The sequence below is a fragment of the Sphaerodactylus townsendi genome, linkage group LG05, assembly GCF_021028975.2.
Source record: "Sphaerodactylus townsendi isolate TG3544 linkage group LG05, MPM_Stown_v2.3, whole genome shotgun sequence".
In the NCBI taxonomy this organism is placed as follows: domain Eukaryota; kingdom Metazoa; phylum Chordata; class Lepidosauria; order Squamata; family Sphaerodactylidae; genus Sphaerodactylus; species Sphaerodactylus townsendi.
In genome coordinates, this window is record NC_059429.1 from 135,134,454 (window position 1) to 135,152,697 (window position 18,244).

The 18,244-nt window shown below is 75.5% G+C and overlaps 1 non-coding gene across 1 annotated transcript; it reads right to left on the minus strand.

Moving 5' to 3' along the window:
- On the minus strand, nt 1-194 carry LOC125434047. Its single transcript, XR_007244700.1, has one exon. It is a non-coding gene; the product is annotated as a U2 spliceosomal RNA (small nuclear RNA).
- Nucleotides 195-18,244: the final 18,050 nt, after the last annotated feature.

Below are 18,244 nucleotides of genomic sequence, written 5' to 3' on the forward strand. Positions count from 1 at the left end.
GGGAGGTGCACCGTTGTTCCTGGAGGCTCTGCAATACCAGGCCGATGCGTGGAGTGGACGGAGCAAGCCCCTAATCCAGCTCCCAGTCCCAAAAATCCATTTAATATAAAGCCCTCAAATAGAGGACATATCAGATATAAAACTGATAAGAACAGGTACTACACTTGATCTTAGCCGATAGGCCGAGAAGCGATAAAATTGCTGCTCTGAAAAAGGTCACTACTACCCATCGGAGGCTCTTTGTGGTCACGGGGAGCAACACCGGAGGGGCCCAAGGCTGCAGCCAGCCCTGCCGGGGCCACAAGACCACCCGTCCCCTTCCCCAAATGTGGCTCTCTCTGCCTTGCAGGTCATCAGCCCCCCAAAGACGGTTCGATGCCACAACCGGGAGATTCTCTCCGCTTTGTCACTTTCATGAGGTTGGCTGCCAGGGCTCTGACAGGCATTGGCTGCCGATCTGCATATCTCCGCCTCCTTTCCCATGATGCACTACAGTTAACCTTTTACTTTTAACAGTCCAGGTGCTCGGGAGCAACAGCCGCAGATGGCCCTTGCTTTCACATCCTGCCTGTGAGCTCCCAAAGGCACCTGATGGCCACTGCGAGTAGCAGAGAGCTGGACTAGATGGACTCTGGTCTGATCCAGCTGGCTTGTTCTTATGTTCTTATGTACTGAGGTTTCCTGCATTCTTGCGCCTTGTCTTCCAGCTCCTAGATCCATTGCTCAAAAAAGCTGGACGTTTCAGACTTGGGAAGGATTAGGGGGAAATGGCAGAAGGGAAAGAACACGTGCGTTAGCCCAGGAGGGTCCAACTCCGGCCCTTCAGATGTTTATAAACTACAATTCCCATCAACCCCTGCCAGCCTGATACTGGCAGGGGCTCATGGGAATTGCTGTCCATGAACATTTGGAGGGCCAGAGTTGAACACGCCTGTGTTAGCCCGTGCATACCTTTCATTAATTAATGAGAACTTTTCTGTGTCAGGACTGTTTGACAGTGGAATGAACGCCTTGGAGAGTGGTGGAGACTCCTTCTTTGGAGGTTTTGAAAGAGTGGCTAGATAGCCAACTGTAAGGAGTTCTTTCATTGTGTGTTCCTGTATGGCAGGGGGTTGGACTGGATGGCCCTTGGGGCCTGTTTCTCTCTTTCTCACAATACTAGAATCAGGGGGCATACATTGAAAATGCTGGGGAGAAGAATTAGGACTTATAAAAGGAAACACTTCTTCACGCAACGTGTGATTGGTGCTTGGAATATGCTGCCACAGGAGGTGGTGATGGCCACTTACCTGGATAGCTTTAAAAGGGGCTTGGACAGATTGATGGAGGAGAAGTCGATCTTGGCTACCAATCTTGATCCTCTTTGATCTGAGATTGCAAATGCCTTAGCAGACCAGGGGCTCAGGAGCAGCAGCAGCAGAAGGCCATTGCTTTCACCTCCTGCAGGTGAGCTCCCAAAGGCACCTGGTGGGCCTTTGGTCAGTGCTGGACTAGATTGACTCTGGTCTGATCCAGCAGGCTCTTGTGTTCTTATGTTTTCTTATGTCTCCTCCAACTCTTATGATTCTATAATCTTACCATGAACTATCTCTGAAGATGCCAACGATAGAAGCAGGCAAAGCATTAGGGGCAAAAAACAGCTGACCATTCCCACACAGCCCAAAAATCCTACAACACTCGCTCAAGTTTTTAACCGAAGGGCTCCATCTTTTTTTTTAGTTGTTGTATGGGAGGGCTCTGGCCTGTTTCGCGGTTCACGGTTTCAATATTGAGAATTTCTAACTCTGTTGGTTTTGCTGTTTTATTGTACAGCTGTGTGTTTTTTAACCTTGCCTTGAGGAGATAACTAAAGAGGTGGCATTTTAAATAAATAAAATTGGAGAGTCTGGATCCTGGATTTCATACGTTGGCTGAATTCTAGAAGGGAAGAATCACCCTGCGAGTTAGATGAGTGGGCAATCTGACTGCAGCCTCCTGCTGTACCACTAGATGGAGACAAACAATATCCTTCATCCCGGGAGTCAGAAAAGGGTCCCTACACCGTATTGTCAAAGGCTTTCACTGCCGGAATCACTGGGGTGCTGTGTGGTTTCCGGGCCAGCCACAGATGCAGGCGAAACGACAGGAGCGAATGCTGCTAGAACACGGCCATACAGCCCAGAAACCACACAGCACCCCAGTCCCTACATCATTGTGGTCCAGGTGTCAAACTTTCAGTCCTCCAGATGTTCATGAACTACAATTCCCATCAGCCCTTGCCAGCATAGCCAATGCTCATATTGGGAGGGACTGATGGGAATTATAGTTCATGAACATCTGGAGAGCTGCGAGTTTGACACCCCTATGCACTTCGGTTTCTTTACCATAAAACTCAGGGTATTTGCAAATGAAGAGCAAAAGTGAAGAGGACGGGCCATCCCAGAAGAGCAAAATCCGGGAAGGTCACACCCAACAAGAGTTGTGGGTTTCCCACAGTGCAGGTTGTGTGGTTTTCTCAGTGCGGCTGGCAGAACCCATTCCTCTCCCCAAGGCGCAGGGCCTTTTTCAATATTTTTAATAAATCTGCAACTGAATATATTTATAACAATTTGCATATCAGGTTCTTTGAATTCCCAATTTTCACAAATTTATGACGTGTATGAAGAAAGCTGCTTTCTTTGCGCAGTTATAAAGGAAAAGGCATCTCTCTACAATCCAAAGGGCTGGAGACTTTTGTTAAAATATGAAAACTAGGAATTTAGAGGCCCTGGCACACCAATTGTCATAACTTTGTAACTATATTCAAAAACTGATTTTTAAATATATATATATATCCCTGGGTGGAAGTGGAAAAGCCACTGGGGGAGTAGAGGTACGGAAAATGGCCGTCATGTGCGCAGGGTTGGGGAAATCCACATAGCCTTTGCTATGATCTTTCTTCCAACTGTGCAACAAACAGATGAGGAAAAGAACAGAGAAAAAGCCCAGAAACCCATAGGAAGTGGACAAAAGTGCCCCCTCCCCCGCCCGTGCTGCAGGCAAGCAGCTCTATAGCGTGGTGTAGTGGTTAAGAGCAGGTAGATTCTAATCTGGAGAACTGGGTTTGATTCCCCACTCCTCCACCTGAGTGGCAGAGGCTTATCTGGTGAACCACATGTGTTTCTGTACTCCTACATTCCTGCTGGGTGACCTTGGGCTAGTCCAGGGGTCTGCAACCTGTGGCTCTCCAGATGTTCATGGACTACAAATCCCATCAGCCCCTGCCAGCATGGCCAGATGATGATGATGATGATGATAATAATACAATCGGCGCTGTCAAAATCACCATATGTCAGCTGCAAAAGGCCACCCTACTCGGCTCTGCACGCATTATTCGTCGATACATCACACAGTCCTAGATGCTTGGGAAGTGTCCAACGTGCGATGTAATACAAAATCCAGCATATTGATCTTGTTTGCTGTGTATAACATCTATCTAGACCTACCGTTCTCCCTGGGGGTGGAAGAATTTAATATTAGGCACCGGGCGCCACCTACACCTATGCCTATATTTATTTTACATTTAAATGCTAATGTTTAGCTAGTTTTCGCTGCTTTTATAAGTTTTAGCCTATTTATGATGTTTTAAAATTGTATTTATTATCTGCTGTACACCGCCCAGAGCCCCTCGGGGATGGGGCGGTCTAGAAGCCCAAAGTATAAATAAATAAAAATAAATAAATATTATTATTATTATTATTATTATTATTATTATTATTATTATTATTATTATTATTATTATTATTATTATTATTATTATTATTATTATTATTATTTTATTGTTTATTTGGATTTCGTTGACCGTCTCATCCCCGGAGGGCTCTAATTCATGAACATTGTTGTTCGTGAACATCTGGAGAGCGGCAGGTTGCAGACCCGTGGGCTAGTCACAGTTATCTCAGAACTCTCTCAGCCCCACCTGCCTCTCACGAGGTGTCTGTTGTGGGGAGAGGAAGGGAAAGGAGCTTGTAAGCCCCCTTGAGTCTCCTGCCAGGAGAGAAAGGTAGGTATAAATCCAAACTCCTCCTCCTCTTCTTCTACAACCCACTACCCCAAAATATTGAACCTGGAACCCATCCGGGAACTGTTTTGTCCTTCACTGAAAATGCCCCGAGCATTTAGTGAGTTTCTTTTTAAAAGCGTTTTCTTCCAAGCACTGTTACATTCCTGCTCGATCCTTCTCAGAATCCTCCTTCTAGGAAGGAAGAGGACTTGCTTTCTCAAACAAACGAGGCCGTCTTTTGGGCGGGAACTGCCCATCAAGCCTCCAGAATTGCCAGCAAAGTTGCCGGCTCCAAATCTGGGAAGCCCTTGGAGGTTTTCGGCCCCTTCCGCCCCTGCAGAACAAGGCACTTCCAATCCACTTTGCGGCTGAATTTTACTGTCAGGGCGTTTTCACACACACGGTTTGTTCTTGAATTAAGGCAATCCGCATCGACATCCTGACCTTTTTGTTGCTGTTTCATCGCTCGAGATCATTCACACATCACTAGGTTGATATGGATGTTCTTGTGGGTTCAGAACCCCCGTGTTTTTGCATTGCATTGTGAGACTGAGACAAAACAGTGAAATGTGTGCGCGCAACTGGCAAGCTCTAGCGCAGTGATGGTGAACCTTTTCGAGACTGAGTGCCCAAACTGCAACCCAAAACCCACTTATTTATCACAAAGTGCCAACACGGCAATTTAACCTGAATACTGAGGTTTTAGTGTAGAAAAAACGGTTGGCTCCGAGGCGTGCGTTACTCGGGAGTAAGCTTGGTCGTAGTCAGTGGCTTTGCTTTGAAGCAACCGGGCAACTCTTCCAATGGGTGAATCATGACCCTAGGAGGATTTACTCGGAAGCAAGCCCCATTGTCAGCAACCAAGCTTACTCCCAGGTAAAGGACTGCGCTTTAGTTCTTCGCATGAAAATCAGTGGGGTTTAACAGCGCTTAACAGGGTTACCTACACTGCTTCCCCAAAACTAGGTCTTAGGTTTAATGCTAATAATGCTAATAATCAATTAGCTAATGCTAACAATAATGCTAATAATCAAGCCCAGTGGCCCAAGCCAGCCTAGATGTGTATGGGGATACTCTGTTTGCGTGTGCCCACAGAGAGGGCTCTGAGTGCCACCTCTGGCACCCGTGCCATAGGTTCGCCACCACTGCTCTAGCGCATCCTGGTTGGAGGAAAACGCATCACACAGTGGGTGTGATCCCTCGCAGTCGCTTGTTCGAGTTGCGTTTTGCACCTAGGCACCAGATTGTGGGGGCGGGGGGGATCCGTTTTATCCAAGAAAGTTGCACAAGCATCGAGCGACGGGAAAAATATGAAATGAGTGACCGATTAGGGGTCGAGGCACATTACGGCTCAAGTGTGTGCGGAAAAAAAAGGCAGAAACCGTGACGACCACATATATTAAATCTGGAACAAACCGTGTGTGCGAAAAAGCCCTGTGTGGGATAGCAGCATCCACTTTCAAACAACGGTGAATGTGGATCGGAAGCACCTTGTTCTGCACATGCGGAAGGGGTCTTTGGGGCGAAGCCTGGGGGAAGCATCTCAGCAGGAGCGCAATGCCCCAGGATCCGCTTTCCAAAGCTGCTGTTTCCTCCAGGAGAACTGATGCGCTTCTGAAAGATCTCCAAGCTCCAGCTGAGGTTGGAAACCCTAGTTGTAGGAGAGCGGGGCATCGCTGCCGATCTGCGGGGGCTGCATTAGGGGGTTTCAGGGTGGGTTTCGGAACATGACCGCGGGAAGTGTGCTGGATCTGGCCAGCGATAAGCCTGTACACTCCCACACACGCCAGCTGAGTGACCTTGGGCTAGTCACAGTTTCTCGGAGCTCTCTCAGCCCCACCTACCTCACAGGGTGTTTGTTGTGAGGGGGGAAGAGCAAGGAGACTGTCAGCTCCTTTGAGTCTCCTACAGGAGAGAAAGGGGGGATATAAATCCAAACTCCTCCTCTTCTTCTTCTACTCTGGTGCTTCAGATGTTCATGGACTACAATTCCCATCAGCCCCTGCCGGCCTGGCCAATTGATCATTTGAAGAGCCAGAGTGGGACACGCCTGCCTTGGAACAACACGTAGGTGCTGAAGTCTCGGTCCTTGCTTTCCCGCAGCGCATATATCCAGAGGTAGACTGCTCTGAACAAGGAGGCTCCCCGCTGTCATTCAGGCTATTAGCCAGCCTGGTGTAGTGGTTAAGAGCAGTGGACTCTAATCTGCAGGGCCGGGCTCATATTCCTTACTCCTCCACATGAGCAGCTGACTCTAATCTGGAGAACTGGGTTTGTTTCTCCGCTCCTCCTGGTGAAGCCTGCTGGGTGACCTTGGGTCAGTCACGGCTCTCTCAGAACTCTCTCAGCCTCAACCACATCGCAAGGGGTCTGTTGTGGGGAGAGGAAGGGAAAAGGGAGTTTGTGAACCGCTTTGAGACTCCTGACGGTTGAGAAAAGCCGGGCATAGCTCCAAAACCCTTCCCTTCTTCCAGTTATCAGTTCACACACCCCTTTTGAACGCGTCTCAGTCCCCTCTAGTAGAAGAAGAAGAGGAGGAGGAGTTTGGATTTATATCCCCCCTTTCTCTCCTTCAGGAGACCCAAAGGGGCTGACAATCTCCTTGCCCTTCCCCCCTCACAACAAACATCCTGTGAGGTAGGTGGGGCTGAGAGAGCTCCGAGAAGCTGTGACTAGCCCAAGGTCACCCAGCTGGCGTGTGTGGGAGCGCACAGGCTAATCTGAATTCCCCAGATAAGCCTCCATAGCTCAGGCGGCAGAGCTGGGAATCAAACCCGGTTCCTCCAGATTAGAATAGAAGAAGAAGAAGAGTTTGGATTTCTATCCCCCCTTTCTCTCCTGCAGGAGACTCAAAGGGGCTGACAATCTCCTTGCCCTTCCCCCCTCACAACAAACACCCTGTGAGGTGGGTGGGGCTGAGAGAGCTCTGAAGAACTGTGACTAGCCCAAAGGTCCCCAGCTGGCATGTGTGGGAGTGCACAGGCTAATCTGAATTCCCAGATAGCCTCCACAGCTCGGTGACGGAAGCGGGGAATCAAGCCGGTTCCTTCAGATTAGATGCGACCATGCACCTCCTACGCCACTGCTGCTCCTTACAAGCTCCTTTCCCTTCCTCTCCCCACAACAGACCCTTGTGAGGCAGGTGGGGCTGAGAGAGTTCAGAGAGAACTGTGACTAGCCCAAGGTCACCCAGCAGGCATATAAGAGTGCGGAAACATATCTGGTTCACCAGAGAAGCCTCCACAGCTCAGGCGGCAGAGCTGGGAATCAAACCCGGTTCTCCAGATTAGATAAACAAGCTCTTAACCTCCTACGCCATGGAAGCGGGGCCGGCACCAGCTAATTCTTCCAGACACCTTAAGGTTGCCACCCTCCAGGTGGGGCCTGGAGGTCTCCCGGAATTCCAACCAACTGAGGGGGGGGGGGGTGGGGGGGGGGGGGGGTGGGGGGGGGGGGGGGTGGGGGGGGGGGGGGGTGGGGGGGGGGGGGGGTGGGGGGGGGGGGGGGTGGGGGGGGGGGGGGGTGGGGGGGGGGGGGGGTGGGGGGGGGGGGGGGTGGGGGGGGGGGGGGGTGGGGGGGGGGGGGGGTGGGGGGGGGGGGGGGTGGGGGGGGGGGGGGGTGGGGGGGGGGGGGGGTGGGGGGGGGGGGGGGTGGGGGGGGGGGGGGGTGGGGGGGGGGGGGGGTGGGGGGGGGGGGGGGTGGGGGGGGGGGGGGGTGGGGGGGGGGGGGGGTGGGGGGGGGGGGGGGTGGGGGGGGGGGGGGGTGGGGGGGGGGGGGGGTGGGGGGGGGGGGGGGTGGGGGGGGGGGGGGGTGGGGGGGGGGGGGGGTGGGGGGGGGGGGGGGTGGGGGGGGGGGGGGGTGGGGGGGGGGGGGGGTGGGGGGGGGGGGGGGTGGGGGGGGGGGGGGGTGGGGGGGGGGGGGGGTGGGGGGGGGGGGGGGTGGGGGGGGGGGGGGGTGGGGGGGGGGGGGGGTGGGGGGGGGGGGGGGTGGGGGGGGGGGGGGGTGGGGGGGGGGGGGGGTGGGGGGGGGGGGGGGTGGGGGGGGGGGGGGGTGGGGGGGGGGGGGGGTGGGGGGGGGGGGGGGTGGGGGGGGGGGGGGGTGGGGGGGGGGGGGGGTGGGGGGGGGGGGGGGTGGGGGGGGGGGGGGGTGGGGGGGGGGGGGGGTGGGGGGGGGGGGGGGTGGGGGGGGGGGGGGGTGGGGGGGGGGGGGGGTGGGGGGGGGGGGGGGTGGGGGGGGGGGGGGGTGGGGGGGGGGGGGGGTGGGGGGGGGGGGGGGTGGGGGGGGGGGGGGGTGGGGGGGGGGGGGGGTGGGGGGGGGGGGGGGTGGGGGGGGGGGGGGGTGGGGGGGGGGGGGGGTGGGGGGGGGGGGGGGTGGGGGGGGGGGGGGGTGGGGGGGGGGGGGGGTGGGGGGGGGGGGGGGTGGGGGGGGGGGGGGGTGGGGGGGGGGGGGGGTGGGGGGGGGGGGGGGTGGGGGGGGGGGGGGGTGGGGGGGGGGGGGGGTGGGGGGGGGGGGGGGTGGGGGGGGGGGGGGGTGGGGGGGGGGGGGGGTGGGGGGGGGGGGGGGTGGGGGGGGGGGGGGGTGGGGGGGGGGGGGGGTGGGGGGGGGGGGGGGTGGGGGGGGGGGGGGGTGGGGGGGGGGGGGGGTGGGGGGGGGGGGGGGTGGGGGGGGGGGGGGGTGGGGGGGGGGGGGGGTGGGGGGGGGGGGGGGTGGGGGGGGGGGGGGGTGGGGGGGGGGGGGGGTGGGGGGGGGGGGGGGTGGGGGGGGGGGGGGGTGGGGGGGGGGGGGGGTGGGGGGGGGGGGGGGTGGGGGGGGGGGGGGGTGGGGGGGGGGGGGGGTGGGGGGGGGGGGGGGTGGGGGGGGGGGGGGGTGGGGGGGGGGGGGGGTGGGGGGGGGGGGGGGTGGGGGGGGGGGGGGGTGGGGGGGGGGGGGGGTGGGGGGGGGGGGGGGTGGGGGGGGGGGGGGGTGGGGGGGGGGGGGGGTGGGGGGGGGGGGGGGTGGGGGGGGGGGGGGGTGGGGGGGGGGGGGGGTGGGGGGGGGGGGGGGTGGGGGGGGGGGGGGGTGGGGGGGGGGGGGGGTGGGGGGGGGGGGGGGTGGGGGGGGGGGGGGGTGGGGGGGGGGGGGGGTGGGGGGGGGGGGGGGTGGGGGGGGGGGGGGGTGGGGGGGGGGGGGGGTGGGGGGGGGGGGGGGTGGGGGGGGGGGGGGGTGGGGGGGGGGGGGGGTGGGGGGGGGGGGGGGTGGGGGGGGGGGGGGGTGGGGGGGGGGGGGGGTGGGGGGGGGGGGGGGTGGGGGGGGGGGGGGGTGGGGGGGGGGGGGGGTGGGGGGGGGGGGGGGTGGGGGGGGGGGGGGGTGGGGGGGGGGGGGGGTGGGGGGGGGGGGGGGTGGGGGGGGGGGGGGGTGGGGGGGGGGGGGGGTGGGGGGGGGGGGGGGTGGGGGGGGGGGGGGGTGGGGGGGGGGGGGGGTGGGGGGGGGGGGGGGTGGGGGGGGGGGGGGGTGGGGGGGGGGGGGGGTGGGGGGGGGGGGGGGTGGGGGGGGGGGGGGGTGGGGGGGGGGGGGGGTGGGGGGGGGGGGGGGTGGGGGGGGGGGGGGGTGGGGGGGGGGGGGGGTGGGGGGGGGGGGGGGTGGGGGGGGGGGGGGGTGGGGGGGGGGGGGGGTGGGGGGGGGGGGGGGTGGGGGGGGGGGGGGGTGGGGGGGGGGGGGGGTGGGGGGGGGGGGGGGTGGGGGGGGGGGGGGGTGGGGGGGGGGGGGGGTGGGGGGGGGGGGGGGTGGGGGGGGGGGGGGGTGGGGGGGGGGGGGGGTGGGGGGGGGGGGGGGTGGGGGGGGGGGGGGGTGGGGGGGGGGGGGGGTGGGGGGGGGGGGGGGTGGGGGGGGGGGGGGGTGGGGGGGGGGGGGGGTGGGGGGGGGGGGGGGTGGGGGGGGGGGGGGGTGGGGGGGGGGGGGGGTGGGGGGGGGGGGGGGTGGGGGGGGGGGGGGGTGGGGGGGGGGGGGGGTGGGGGGGGGGGGGGGTGGGGGGGGGGGGGGGTGGGGGGGGGGGGGGGTGGGGGGGGGGGGGGGTGGGGGGGGGGGGGGGTGGGGGGGGGGGGGGGTGGGGGGGGGGGGGGGTGGGGGGGGGGGGGGGTGGGGGGGGGGGGGGGTGGGGGGGGGGGGGGGTGGGGGGGGGGGGGGGTGGGGGGGGGGGGGGGTGGGGGGGGGGGGGGGTGGGGGGGGGGGGGGGTGGGGGGGGGGGGGGGTGGGGGGGGGGGGGGGTGGGGGGGGGGGGGGGTGGGGGGGGGGGGGGGTGGGGGGGGGGGGGGGTGGGGGGGGGGGGGGGTGGGGGGGGGGGGGGGTGGGGGGGGGGGGGGGTGGGGGGGGGGGGGGGTGGGGGGGGGGGGGGGTGGGGGGGGGGGGGGGTGGGGGGGGGGGGGGGTGGGGGGGGGGGGGGGTGGGGGGGGGGGGGGGTGGGGGGGGGGGGGGGTGGGGGGGGGGGGGGGTGGGGGGGGGGGGGGGTGGGGGGGGGGGGGGGTGGGGGGGGGGGGGGGTGGGGGGGGGGGGGGGTGGGGGGGGGGGGGGGTGGGGGGGGGGGGGGGTGGGGGGGGGGGGGGGTGGGGGGGGGGGGGGGTGGGGGGGGGGGGGGGTGGGGGGGGGGGGGGGTGGGGGGGGGGGGGGGTGGGGGGGGGGGGGGGTGGGGGGGGGGGGGGGTGGGGGGGGGGGGGGGTGGGGGGGGGGGGGGGTGGGGGGGGGGGGGGGTGGGGGGGGGGGGGGGTGGGGGGGGGGGGGGGTGGGGGGGGGGGGGGGTGGGGGGGGGGGGGGGTGGGGGGGGGGGGGGGTGGGGGGGGGGGGGGGTGGGGGGGGGGGGGGGTGGGGGGGGGGGGGGGTGGGGGGGGGGGGGGGTGGGGGGGGGGGGGGGTGGGGGGGGGGGGGGGTGGGGGGGGGGGGGGGTGGGGGGGGGGGGGGGTGGGGGGGGGGGGGGGTGGGGGGGGGGGGGGGTGGGGGGGGGGGGGGGTGGGGGGGGGGGGGGGTGGGGGGGGGGGGGGGTGGGGGGGGGGGGGGGTGGGGGGGGGGGGGGGTGGGGGGGGGGGGGGGTGGGGGGGGGGGGGGGTGGGGGGGGGGGGGGGTGGGGGGGGGGGGGGGTGGGGGGGGGGGGGGGTGGGGGGGGGGGGGGGTGGGGGGGGGGGGGGGTGGGGGGGGGGGGGGGTGGGGGGGGGGGGGGGTGGGGGGGGGGGGGGGTGGGGGGGGGGGGGGGTGGGGGGGGGGGGGGGTGGGGGGGGGGGGGGGTGGGGGGGGGGGGGGGTGGGGGGGGGGGGGGGTGGGGGGGGGGGGGGGTGGGGGGGGGGGGGGGTGGGGGGGGGGGGGGGTGGGGGGGGGGGGGGGTGGGGGGGGGGGGGGGTGGGGGGGGGGGGGGGTGGGGGGGGGGGGGGGTGGGGGGGGGGGGGGGTGGGGGGGGGGGGGGGTGGGGGGGGGGGGGGGTGGGGGGGGGGGGGGGTGGGGGGGGGGGGGGGTGGGGGGGGGGGGGGGTGGGGGGGGGGGGGGGTGGGGGGGGGGGGGGGTGGGGGGGGGGGGGGGTGGGGGGGGGGGGGGGTGGGGGGGGGGGGGGGTGGGGGGGGGGGGGGGTGGGGGGGGGGGGGGGTGGGGGGGGGGGGGGGTGGGGGGGGGGGGGGGTGGGGGGGGGGGGGGGTGGGGGGGGGGGGGGGTGGGGGGGGGGGGGGGTGGGGGGGGGGGGGGGTGGGGGGGGGGGGGGGTGGGGGGGGGGGGGGGTGGGGGGGGGGGGGGGTGGGGGGGGGGGGGGGTGGGGGGGGGGGGGGGTGGGGGGGGGGGGGGGTGGGGGGGGGGGGGGGTGGGGGGGGGGGGGGGTGGGGGGGGGGGGGGGTGGGGGGGGGGGGGGGTGGGGGGGGGGGGGGGTGGGGGGGGGGGGGGGTGGGGGGGGGGGGGGGTGGGGGGGGGGGGGGGTGGGGGGGGGGGGGGGTGGGGGGGGGGGGGGGTGGGGGGGGGGGGGGGTGGGGGGGGGGGGGGGTGGGGGGGGGGGGGGGTGGGGGGGGGGGGGGGTGGGGGGGGGGGGGGGTGGGGGGGGGGGGGGGTGGGGGGGGGGGGGGGTGGGGGGGGGGGGGGGTGGGGGGGGGGGGGGGTGGGGGGGGGGGGGGGTGGGGGGGGGGGGGGGTGGGGGGGGGGGGGGGTGGGGGGGGGGGGGGGTGGGGGGGGGGGGGGGTGGGGGGGGGGGGGGGTGGGGGGGGGGGGGGGTGGGGGGGGGGGGGGGTGGGGGGGGGGGGGGGTGGGGGGGGGGGGGGGTGGGGGGGGGGGGGGGTGGGGGGGGGGGGGGGTGGGGGGGGGGGGGGGTGGGGGGGGGGGGGGGTGGGGGGGGGGGGGGGTGGGGGGGGGGGGGGGTGGGGGGGGGGGGGGGTGGGGGGGGGGGGGGGTGGGGGGGGGGGGGGGTGGGGGGGGGGGGGGGTGGGGGGGGGGGGGGGTGGGGGGGGGGGGGGGTGGGGGGGGGGGGGGGTGGGGGGGGGGGGGGGTGGGGGGGGGGGGGGGTGGGGGGGGGGGGGGGTGGGGGGGGGGGGGGGTGGGGGGGGGGGGGGGTGGGGGGGGGGGGGGGTGGGGGGGGGGGGGGGTGGGGGGGGGGGGGGGTGGGGGGGGGGGGGGGTGGGGGGGGGGGGGGGTGGGGGGGGGGGGGGGTGGGGGGGGGGGGGGGTGGGGGGGGGGGGGGGTGGGGGGGGGGGGGGGTGGGGGGGGGGGGGGGTGGGGGGGGGGGGGGGTGGGGGGGGGGGGGGGTGGGGGGGGGGGGGGGTGGGGGGGGGGGGGGGTGGGGGGGGGGGGGGGTGGGGGGGGGGGGGGGTGGGGGGGGGGGGGGGTGGGGGGGGGGGGGGGTGGGGGGGGGGGGGGGTGGGGGGGGGGGGGGGTGGGGGGGGGGGGGGGTGGGGGGGGGGGGGGGTGGGGGGGGGGGGGGGTGGGGGGGGGGGGGGGTGGGGGGGGGGGGGGGTGGGGGGGGGGGGGGGTGGGGGGGGGGGGGGGTGGGGGGGGGGGGGGGTGGGGGGGGGGGGGGGTGGGGGGGGGGGGGGGTGGGGGGGGGGGGGGGTGGGGGGGGGGGGGGGTGGGGGGGGGGGGGGGTGGGGGGGGGGGGGGGTGGGGGGGGGGGGGGGTGGGGGGGGGGGGGGGTGGGGGGGGGGGGGGGTGGGGGGGGGGGGGGGTGGGGGGGGGGGGGGGTGGGGGGGGGGGGGGGTGGGGGGGGGGGGGGGTGGGGGGGGGGGGGGGTGGGGGGGGGGGGGGGTGGGGGGGGGGGGGGGTGGGGGGGGGGGGGGGTGGGGGGGGGGGGGGGTGGGGGGGGGGGGGGGTGGGGGGGGGGGGGGGTGGGGGGGGGGGGGGGTGGGGGGGGGGGGGGGTGGGGGGGGGGGGGGGTGGGGGGGGGGGGGGGTGGGGGGGGGGGGGGGTGGGGGGGGGGGGGGGTGGGGGGGGGGGGGGGTGGGGGGGGGGGGGGGTGGGGGGGGGGGGGGGTGGGGGGGGGGGGGGGTGGGGGGGGGGGGGGGTGGGGGGGGGGGGGGGTGGGGGGGGGGGGGGGTGGGGGGGGGGGGGGGTGGGGGGGGGGGGGGGTGGGGGGGGGGGGGGGTGGGGGGGGGGGGGGGTGGGGGGGGGGGGGGGTGGGGGGGGGGGGGGGTGGGGGGGGGGGGGGGTGGGGGGGGGGGGGGGTGGGGGGGGGGGGGGGTGGGGGGGGGGGGGGGTGGGGGGGGGGGGGGGTGGGGGGGGGGGGGGGTGGGGGGGGGGGGGGGTGGGGGGGGGGGGGGGTGGGGGGGGGGGGGGGTGGGGGGGGGGGGGGGTGGGGGGGGGGGGGGGTGGGGGGGGGGGGGGGTGGGGGGGGGGGGGGGTGGGGGGGGGGGGGGGTGGGGGGGGGGGGGGGTGGGGGGGGGGGGGGGTGGGGGGGGGGGGGGGTGGGGGGGGGGGGGGGTGGGGGGGGGGGGGGGTGGGGGGGGGGGGGGGTGGGGGGGGGGGGGGGTGGGGGGGGGGGGGGGTGGGGGGGGGGGGGGGTGGGGGGGGGGGGGGGTGGGGGGGGGGGGGGGTGGGGGGGGGGGGGGGTGGGGGGGGGGGGGGGTGGGGGGGGGGGGGGGTGGGGGGGGGGGGGGGTGGGGGGGGGGGGGGGTGGGGGGGGGGGGGGGTGGGGGGGGGGGGGGGTGGGGGGGGGGGGGGGTGGGGGGGGGGGGGGGTGGGGGGGGGGGGGGGTGGGGGGGGGGGGGGGTGGGGGGGGGGGGGGGTGGGGGGGGGGGGGGGTGGGGGGGGGGGGGGGTGGGGGGGGGGGGGGGTGGGGGGGGGGGGGGGTGGGGGGGGGGGGGGGTGGGGGGGGGGGGGGGTGGGGGGGGGGGGGGGTGGGGGGGGGGGGGGGTGGGGGGGGGGGGGGGTGGGGGGGGGGGGGGGTGGGGGGGGGGGGGGGTGGGGGGGGGGGGGGGTGGGGGGGGGGGGGGGTGGGGGGGGGGGGGGGTGGGGGGGGGGGGGGGTGGGGGGGGGGGGGGGTGGGGGGGGGGGGGGGTGGGGGGGGGGGGGGGTGGGGGGGGGGGGGGGTGGGGGGGGGGGGGGGTGGGGGGGGGGGGGGGTGGGGGGGGGGGGGGGTGGGGGGGGGGGGGGGTGGGGGGGGGGGGGGGTGGGGGGGGGGGGGGGTGGGGGGGGGGGGGGGTGGGGGGGGGGGGGGGTGGGGGGGGGGGGGGGTGGGGGGGGGGGGGGGTGGGGGGGGGGGGGGGTGGGGGGGGGGGGGGGTGGGGGGGGGGGGGGGTGGGGGGGGGGGGGGGTGGGGGGGGGGGGGGGTGGGGGGGGGGGGGGGTGGGGGGGGGGGGGGGTGGGGGGGGGGGGGGGTGGGGGGGGGGGGGGGTGGGGGGGGGGGGGGGTGGGGGGGGGGGGGGGTGGGGGGGGGGGGGGGTGGGGGGGGGGGGGGGTGGGGGGGGGGGGGGGTGGGGGGGGGGGGGGGTGGGGGGGGGGGGGGGTGGGGGGGGGGGGGGGTGGGGGGGGGGGGGGGTGGGGGGGGGGGGGGGTGGGGGGGGGGGGGGGTGGGGGGGGGGGGGGGTGGGGGGGGGGGGGGGTGGGGGGGGGGGGGGGTGGGGGGGGGGGGGGGTGGGGGGGGGGGGGGGTGGGGGGGGGGGGGGGTGGGGGGGGGGGGGGGTGGGGGGGGGGGGGGGTGGGGGGGGGGGGGGGTGGGGGGGGGGGGGGGTGGGGGGGGGGGGGGGTGGGGGGGGGGGGGGGTGGGGGGGGGGGGGGGTGGGGGGGGGGGGGGGTGGGGGGGGGGGGGGGTGGGGGGGGGGGGGGGTGGGGGGGGGGGGGGGTGGGGGGGGGGGGGGGTGGGGGGGGGGGGGGGTGGGGGGGGGGGGGGGTGGGGGGGGGGGGGGGTGGGGGGGGGGGGGGGTGGGGGGGGGGGGGGGTGGGGGGGGGGGGGGGTGGGGGGGGGGGGGGGTGGGGGGGGGGGGGGGTGGGGGGGGGGGGGGGTGGGGGGGGGGGGGGGTGGGGGGGGGGGGGGGTGGGGGGGGGGGGGGGTGGGGGGGGGGGGGGGTGGGGGGGGGGGGGGGTGGGGGGGGGGGGGGGTGGGGGGGGGGGGGGGTGGGGGGGGGGGGGGGTGGGGGGGGGGGGGGGTGGGGGGGGGGGGGGGTGGGGGGGGGGGGGGGTGGGGGGGGGGGGGGGTGGGGGGGGGGGGGGGTGGGGGGGGGGGGGGGTGGGGGGGGGGGGGGGTGGGGGGGGGGGGGGGTGGGGGGGGGGGGGGGTGGGGGGGGGGGGGGGTGGGGGGGGGGGGGGGTGGGGGGGGGGGGGGGTGGGGGGGGGGGGGGGTGGGGGGGGGGGGGGGTGGGGGGGGGGGGGGGTGGGGGGGGGGGGGGGTGGGGGGGGGGGGGGGTGGGGGGGGGGGGGGGTGGGGGGGGGGGGGGGTGGGGGGGGGGGGGGGTGGGGGGGGGGGGGGGTGGGGGGGGGGGGGGGTGGGGGGGGGGGGGGGTGGGGGGGGGGGGGGGTGGGGGGGGGGGGGGGTGGGGGGGGGGGGGGGTGGGGGGGGGGGGGGGTGGGGGGGGGGGGGGGTGGGGGGGGGGGGGGGTGGGGGGGGGGGGGGGTGGGGGGGGGGGGGGGTGGGGGGGGGGGGGGGTGGGGGGGGGGGGGGGTGGGGGGGGGGGGGGGTGGGGGGGGGGGGGGGTGGGGGGGGGGGGGGGTGGGGGGGGGGGGGGGTGGGGGGGGGGGGGGGTGGGGGGGGGGGGGGGTGGGGGGGGGGGGGGGTGGGGGGGGGGGGGGGTGGGGGGGGGGGGGGGTGGGGGGGGGGGGGGGTGGGGGGGGGGGGGGGTGGGGGGGGGGGGGGGTGGGGGGGGGGGGGGGTGGGGGGGGGGGGGGGTGGGGGGGGGGGGGGGTGGGGGGGGGGGGGGGTGGGGGGGGGGGGGGGTGGGGGGGGGGGGGGGTGGGGGGGGGGGGGGGTGGGGGGGGGGGGGGGTGGGGGGGGGGGGGGGTGGGGGGGGGGGGGGGTGGGGGGGGGGGGGGGTGGGGGGGGGGGGGGGTGGGGGGGGGGGGGGGTGGGGGGGGGGGGGGGTGGGGGGGGGGGGGGGTGGGGGGGGGGGGGGGTGGGGGGGGGGGGGGGTGGGGGGGGGGGGGGGTGGGGGGGGGGGGGGGTGGGGGGGGGGGGGGGTGGGGGGGGGGGGGGGTGGGGGGGGGGGGGGGTGGGGGGGGGGGGGGGTGGGGGGGGGGGGGGGTGGGGGGGGGGGGGGGTGGGGGGGGGGGGGGGTGGGGGGGGGGGGGGGTGGGGGGGGGGGGGGGTGGGGGGGGGGGGGGGTGGGGGGGGGGGGGGGTGGGGGGGGGGGGGGGTGGGGGGGGGGGGGGGTGGGGGGGGGGGGGGGTGGGGGGGGGGGGGGGTGGGGGGGGGGGGGGGTGGGGGGGGGGGGGGGTGGGGGGGGGGGGGGGTGGGGGGGGGGGGGGGTGGGGGGGGGGGGGGGTGGGGGGGGGGGGGGGTGGGGGGGGGGGGGGGTGGGGGGGGGGGGGGGTGGGGGGGGGGGGGGGTGGGGGGGGGGGGGGGTGGGGGGGGGGGGGGGTGGGGGGGGGGGGGGGTGGGGGGGGGGGGGGGTGGGGGGGGGGGGGGGTGGGGGGGGGGGGGGGTGGGGGGGGGGGGGGGTGGGGGGGGGGGGGGGTGGGGGGGGGGGGGGGTGGGGGGGGGGGGGGGTGGGGGGGGGGGGGGGTGGGGGGGGGGGGGGGTGGGGGGGGGGGGGGGTGGGGGGGGGGGGGGGTGGGGGGGGGGGGGGGTGGGGGGGGGGGGGGGTGGGGGGGGGGGGGGGTGGGGGGGGGGGGGGGTGGGGGGGGGGGGGGGTGGGGGGGGGGGGGGGTGGGGGGGGGGGGGGGTGGGGGGGGGGGGGGGTGGGGGGGGGGGGGGGTGGGGGGGGGGGGGGGTGGGGGGGGGGGGGGGTGGGGGGGGGGGGGGGTGGGGGGGGGGGGGGGTGGGGGGGGGGGGGGGTGGGGGGGGGGGGGGGTGGGGGGGGGGGGGGGTGGGGGGGGGGGGGGGTGGGGGGGGGGGGGGGTGGGGGGGGGGGGGGGTGGGGGGGGGGGGGGGTGGGGGGGGGGGGGGGTGGGGGGGGGGGGGGGTGGGGGGGGGGGGGGGTGGGGGGGGGGGGGGGTGGGGGGGGGGGGGGGTGGGGGGGGGGGGGGGTGGGGGGGGGGGGGGGTGGGGGGGGGGGGGGGTGGGGGGGGGGGGGGGTGGGGGGGGGGGGGGGTGGGGGGGGGGGGGGGTGGGGGGGGGGGGGGGTGGGGGGGGGGGGGGGTGGGGGGGGGGGGGGGTGGGGGGGGGGGGGGGTGGGGGGGGGGGGGGGTGGGGGGGGGGGGGGGTGGGGGGGGGGGGGGGTGGGGGGGGGGGGGGGTGGGGGGGGGGGGGGGTGGGGGGGGGGGGGGGTGGGGGGGGGGGGGGGTGGGGGGGGGGGGGGGTGGGGGGGGGGGGGGGTGGGGGGGGGGGGGGGTGGGGGGGGGGGGGGGTGGGGGGGGGGGGGGGTGGGGGGGGGGGGGGGTGGGGGGGGGGGGGGGTGGGGGGGGGGGGGGGTGGGGGGGGGGGGGGGTGGGGGGGGGGGGGGGTGGGGGGGGGGGGGGGTGGGGGGGGGGGGGGGTGGGGGGGGGGGGGGGTGGGGGGGGGGGGGGGTGGGGGGGGGGGGGGGTGGGGGGGGGGGGGGGTGGGGGGGGGGGGGGGTGGGGGGGGGGGGGGGTGGGGGGGGGGGGGGGTGGGGGGGGGGGGGGGTGGGGGGGGGGGGGGGTGGGGGGGGGGGGGGGTGGGGGGGGGGG